At 42.3% G+C, this 6,500-nt stretch overlaps 2 protein-coding genes across 8 annotated transcripts in view; both read left to right on the top strand.

Moving 5' to 3' along the window:
- tia1 (TIA1 cytotoxic granule-associated RNA binding protein) overlaps window positions 1-1,853 on the top strand; it is a 39,976-nt gene extending 38,123 nt beyond the window's left edge. The window contains exon 12 of the mRNA XM_020536454.2: window positions 1-1,853. This exon is cut by the window's left edge and continues 1,557 nt beyond it. The gene's annotated coding sequence lies outside the window, so the exon portion shown is untranslated.
- Window positions 1,854-6,169: 4,316 nt separating this feature from the next.
- c40h2orf42 (chromosome 40 C2orf42 homolog) overlaps window positions 6,170-6,500 on the top strand; it is a 27,041-nt gene continuing 26,710 nt past the window's right edge. For all 7 annotated transcript variants that reach the window (XR_007265842.1, XM_048618719.1, XM_048618716.1 and 4 more), the window contains exon 1: window positions 6,170-6,322. The gene's annotated coding sequence lies outside the window, so the exon portion shown is untranslated. The remainder of the gene's footprint in view (window positions 6,323-6,500) is intronic.

Here is a 6,500-nt window from a genome sequence, read left to right as displayed (position 1 = left end):
ATAGGGGGGAAATCGTGTAAAATTTTAATACTGTCAGTGATATGCCAGCACGGCAGCGGCGGCACTGGCTGCTCACACATTGGTTGGGCAGAGGTCGGGACTGTTTGCCTAAACCATTGCAGCAAGCCCATCTGCCACAGTTGATATGTTTTGTCTGTTCTTGGCTAAGTCCCTATTTGCAGCACGTAGGGGGATGGGGAAAGAAAAGACTTTGAAAAGAAAATCTCTTGACGTGTCTCTTCAGAGGGTGTTCTGAATGATGTTCTCTAGTGTAAATGATCAGCTATGCTCAATATTGGCTGCATATGCATAAAGAGGTACTGTAACTGTATTTTACTGCATATCAGTTGTGTGTTGGTTTTAAAATGTTCCGTCCAAGGATTACTGGGGGAGAATTTGTATTTCTTTTCCCCGCCGGTTGTCTCCTCAGCAACTTGCGATTGTCTGGGAAGTCCTTCCAGCCGAGATTCTCTTCCATAGTCAGGAATTTGGGAAGACTGCTAACTTCACCAAGCTTTCTTCAGTATCGTCTTGATGTGATTGTCCACATTTGCCTGGGCTTCTGATGTAAAGGGTCAAATGGGGCTCTGTGCCAATTCAACTAATTTAGAACATGTTAATGGACAAAAGGTGAGACAGCTGACTTGTCATTAAGTCATTTGGTCCAGACACAGATGTGTACTGCACGCAAAAGGAGCCGGTCATTCGAATCCTCTTCTGTAGAATACTTGTTGCATCAGTGAGTCAAATGTGAAAATGTTTTATTTTCTCTTTTCCAAGTCTGTTAGCGTGACAAACGCGCCTGTGGACTGGCCGCAAAAGGTATCTGGGCCATCTGTGACTTGCCCTAAGGTGACTTTGCGTGCAGGTTCTTGCCAGATACACTATATGCACATTTAACCAATTTTAAAATGGGTTAATGTATTTTTTATTAGATTGTTTGGCAAGGTTTTTTCATAATAGATGCTACATTTAGTTACCAAAATGTGTAACTGGTTGGCCCGGCCCCAGGAGTTTTAAATAAATTGTCTTTTTGGAGTGGATTGATGCACTGCAGATTAATCTTTCAGAACATATGGATCATTTTGTTTTTAAGAAATCCTGACCGAGAAGATGCTGGAGACTATATCCCTTTTGTGAATCTACAAGGGCTGGCACTTGGAAGCAACTGCTGTTGATTCCAGTTGCCGTGGTTAACTGGTTCATGTGGGACTATTACGTTTTCCTCCTAGTAGTTCATTGGACATTGTAGCAGATGAATCACATTGAAAAGAGGTATTGCCAAAGATGGTGTTCATGTGTTTGCTCCCAGTTCTCTTTTCCCCCAAAACTGAATCTCCTGCTTGTGCACATGCTCCGTCAATTAAGTGAGTAAAAGACAAAACAAACTTTCCGATGGAGCAAGACTGTTCGTGTGGAGCATTCTACACCCCCCGCACCCCGTCATCCACCCACCCACCCACATTTGGTACTGTAGCCTGGGAGATTGGGATGGAGGGCTCTACCCACTTAGCCTCCCTGAACTCATCAGCGGGAACCTGCACTTGCAGGCTTCCGTGTGGGATGGGAGTGAGTTTTCAGACGGATAAGCTGGGGAAAATAAATGCAGCCTGAGCAGGCCACAAAGAAAAGGGATAAAGTCTCTATTTTCTGTTTGAACTGCGTCAGCATTTTAAAGAAAACCATTCACCTCAGGGGAATTCTATTCCAGGCAAAAATCACATGAACTAGGTTTGTGAAGGACCAATTGACTTGCATTCGGGTTTGTTAACTGCACGGCCTTGTTGGTATTAAACTGTAGCAGTTATTAACAGTCAATAAATAAAATGGTCATTGGGCCATCATACTGAACAGCTCCATTCTGTTTAATCACAGTTTTTTTAATTATTTGCTGTGTAGTGGTGTCTTACAACTGATGAAATGTACTGGAGAGTTGTGCCAAAACTGATTGCTTGCTTTGATAATGAGATTGATATGGATTCCTCTCTGTACATTGGTGCCAATTTGCACTTGTTAAGAAGTGGGAGACATTTGTTAGACCCAGTTAGTGGACAGTTCTGTCTTTGATATTGTCGTGCCATTTGGCTTTGGATTCTTTGCCAGCAGCAACTTTTGTTGGAGCTCCCCTGATGATTTTAACATCAGTTTGCATTTATATGCTGCCTTGAACTGAGAAAACCCCATTCCACAAGCATGCTCTGCTTCGGTTCAGTGATGTGACACGTCTGACTCTTAAACTGAAAAAGCGTAGCGGAAAGGAATATTGTGGATAAACTGGAAAGATTGGCCATAATCTGAGTGAATGGCAGGGCAGGCTTGAGAGCCAACTCTTGCTTCTAATTTGTGCATTCGTAAAATCAGCAGCAGAGTGATGGAGACCCTATGATAAATATGGTTTGCATTGAAATGTTTTGTGACCGTGACATCTTTGCTCAATTAATGATTGCATGCTGTGTGGGCCTTTGCACACGTCGATGTGAAGCAATTTTCACCAGTGAGAAGCTGCAGCAAAACACTTCCAGAATAAATCCAAGCTTTTATTATCTATTTACAGTAGATTAAGATAAACTAGTAATGTTTCACCAAAGTGTCAATAATTAGTCTGAGATTAATTTTAATTTTGTCTTGTGCTGACATTGGTTAAGGTGGGAAACTTGAATCTCAACATCTTGCCATGTCTGATCTATTTTTTCAAATTTGTTCATGGGACGAGGGTTAATGCTTGCTGAAATTCAAAGCTCCAAAGCTGGAGCTGTGGTTGTGCCTGTAGTGAAGGTGAAATATTGTGAATCGACATTACAAATTCAAATTCTAGTCTTGGGAAGATGGCCAGGTCAAAGTTGCAGTCTTCATTGGGATGATTAGGAACAAGGAACCTAATGCAGGTATGTGGGTTTTAAATTTTACAAGATAAACTTGAATACAGTTCTTAAATATTCAGCTTTCGATGCAAACTTTCGCCATAGGCCGGTCTGTCAGCTTTTGCATTGTCTTTCTTTGCTATAAACCTAATCTGCCCAACACTGCATAATGCCACCTCCTTTGGAGTGATTTCACAGCATTCTCCTGCACTATTCTGTCCACCAGTTCTTGCTGTTACTGCTGTGAAATTTTTTTTACAATCTAAGTGATAAGTTTGTTTCTTCATTCTACTTACTTACATTGAGCTGCCAAGGTCCTAATCTTTCTGAATTTCTTCCTTAGATCTCTCTCCTCTCTACATTTCTATCCTTGAAGACACTCCCCAAAACATAGCTGTTTGGCCAAATTTTTGAACACCTTAATTTTTACATTGTGGGTTTTTGGTCTGATAACACACCTGAGAAGTTCTTGCACACGTTGGGTTATGTAAAGCAAGTTATAGAGTTCGTGGGAGTTTAGATATAGATATTCAAGAAGGTTTCCATTGCATCACTTCCTGAAAAGAAAAATCCAGCGATTAGCATCTCCTTTTGTACCATGTTAGCTCCATTTTACCAGTCACAGATGATCTTCAGGTTTATTGCAAACAAATGATTTTTGTTTTCTTCTTGACTTAGTAACCTGGGGCTGTTATTTCCAATCCAGTGTAATCACTCTCTTATCATCCTGTAATTTGTTCCTGCTGTCAATTGAAATCTTTCGTTGCATTACCCTTTTTGACTTTGAACTGACCCAATATCTCCTTTCCATTGAGGCCAGCCATTTTTAAGAAGGAATCTTGTATTTTTATTTGTACATTACCAGAAGGTGCTCGTGTGCATTTCTAGCTCTTCCATTTTCCTCTCCCTTCACATCCTTGTGCAATCTGCTCTTTACTGTTCAAGGCAAAGCTTCCAAGTTTGTTCAAACCAAAACATACATTGTTGTGTTGAAAGACAGTGCTAGATTCAATTGTCCTGTTCTTCCTCAGCTAAATCAGTCGCTGTAGAGCATTGGAACTGTCACTGAAGGTAAATGTAGACTGCAGCCATCAGTGGAAGCATAACCTTAGCATGATTCAGTGAGAGAAAGATAGAGCATTTTAAGTTAGTTGAACTTAAGGGAAAAAGTATCTGCACCCAACAGATTGCATATTCCCATCTAAATTTTGGAAATGTTACAAAGAGGGAAAGAACCACTCCTGGTTGAATATGACAGAAGTTAGAATTGTTTGCACTCTTTTCACTGGCACATTGAAAGCTAATCAAATGGGATGATCATTCAATTTGTTCCGAGTGGATGCACCAAGAGGGCAGAGCATTGTATTGGTTATCACCAGAAGAGCGGTAGGTGGGATCCTCATTTGGAAAGCTGGTGCAATTGTGATTGGCTGAATGGCCACTTCCTCAGTATCTGATTTTGTATTTAACATTTTGAATTCCTTTCAGAAAAAAGGATCAGAGTGCTGAGATAAATTCATGCTACTTCAGTGTCTCCTTGGCTTAAATGATTACAGATTTGGCTTTCAGAGTTGAAAAACCAAGGGGCCAAAGACATGAGTAGGGGTTGTATGTAGGAGTGATGTTGGAAATAGCAAACAGGAAACAAGTACTGCATGCCAGAAAGGAACATATGATTATGGGTGACTTTAATCTGAATATGGATTAGGCATATTAGTGACAATTCTCGAGAGGAGGAATTCCTGAAGGTATACGGGATAGTTTTCTGGACCAATACATTGAGAAACCAAATAGAGAACAGACCATCCTTGACTGGATCTTGTGTAATGAGAAAGGAATAATTGGCAATCTAGATGTGGCCAGCCCCTTGGGGATGATTGACCGTTATATGATAGAATTCATCATCAAGAGGTAGTTGATCCTGAAACAAGAGTCCTGAATCTAAATAGAGGAAATTATGATGGTAATAGTAGTTGGCTATGGTAGATTGGGGGGTGCTACTCGGAAAGCCTTGGCGCACATTCAAGGGGAATGTCTGGCACAAAAGTGAAACGTGAAAGGTGTATTGGTTTATAATGCAAATTAGAGATGGTCTTGTAGCTAGAGAAGAGGCATCCATACTGGCCAGAAAAAAAAAATGCCTGAGGAATGAGAGCAGTTTGGAATTCAGCAAAGAAGGACAAAGGGACTGACTTAAGGGAAAATAGAGTAAGACCGTTGTCTTCTGGGAAGCATAGATATTAACTGTAAAAGTTTCTAAAGGAATGTGAAGAGAAAGAGATTGGTGAGGACAATTTAGGCAGAATCAGGGAACTTTATGCTGGGGATCAAAGAAATGTCTGATTAACTAAACACATATTGTGGCTAGAGTTGGTAGGAACTGCAGATGCTGGAGAATCTGAGATAACAAGGTGTAGAGCTGGATGAAGCAGGGTCTAGGCCCGAAACCTCAGCCTTCCTGCTCCTCTGATGCTGCTTGGCCTGCTGTGTTCATCCAGCTGTACACCTTGTTATATCAGATATTGTGGGTAGGTGTTCACAAAGGAGGATGCAAATACCATCATAACTGACGGACAGACTTTTAATCATCAATCTGAGTTTTAAAGACCCAGTCTCTGCAGTGAAAAATGTATTGATTCATCATCATTTGACAGAAGAAATTCTCACCTCTGTCTTAATGTGTGATCCCTGGGCTGAAATTATGCCCTCAGCTCATGGAGGTCTACAACACAAAAATGGTCCTTTGCCCTATTGAAACTGCACTGGTCAAAACAGCAACCCCATCCCATTTCCCAGTGCTTGGGCTGTAGTTTTGGTATCTAACATACATCTAAGTACTACTTAAACTTGGAAGGTTTCTGATTCGATACCACCCTTGCATGCAGTGAGTTCCAGACTCCCCTGAGGGGAAACAATCTGTCAGCAACCTTAACGTTTTAGTGTCAAATGATGTTTATATTTCCAAAGTATAACTTTTTGCTAAGACAGGATTTACGAATAAATCCAAGTACAACACCGTACGGACTTTGCAGCAAAAAGCAACAGAACTGTAATGTTCCATGAAAACCTATTAGACATTGCTCATAACTCAATACCTCTCAAAATCAATGAGGCTAAGTGGGTGGGGGGGAGCTATGAAGGTAGCATTCTGGAGAATGTAGTCCCGTGACGGTCGCACCGCCCTAGATCAAAAGGAGGGGGGGCGGAGAAGGAGAACTACAACTTCCGCCATGCCCCACTACAACGGATGACCTCACGCCTGGCCAATCGGAGCGGGCGTTACAGCGCAGCGCCGAGTAGTTTTTGTAAGGAGAGAAATGGCGGCGTGTCTGAGGGGACGCCGGCTCCCGAACCCGTGAGGTGGTTAAGTGGGGGGAGGGGAGGGGTGCCGGCCCCTGCCTCTCTCCCTCTCCCCAGCACCTTCACCCCGAGATAGTGGCGGTAGTGTTGGGGGAGGGGAGGTGAGTCCCTTTGATATTATTAATTTATAAATATATTTTAACGAATAAATGTAGTTTTTAAAAATGAGGCGACGCCTCGACGCGGCTTCCAAGGTAGTTCACCCGAAGGCGGAGGGGGCGGGGCCTGGCCGCTCTGATTGACAGCCGGCTCCCCCACACCCGCTACCCCCAACCTCCC

Source organism: Rhincodon typus, chromosome 40, assembly GCF_021869965.1.
Source record: "Rhincodon typus isolate 14 chromosome 40, sRhiTyp1.1, whole genome shotgun sequence".
Taxonomy (NCBI): domain Eukaryota; kingdom Metazoa; phylum Chordata; class Chondrichthyes; order Orectolobiformes; family Rhincodontidae; genus Rhincodon; species Rhincodon typus.
This window is presented reverse-complemented; position numbering and strand designations above follow the sequence as displayed.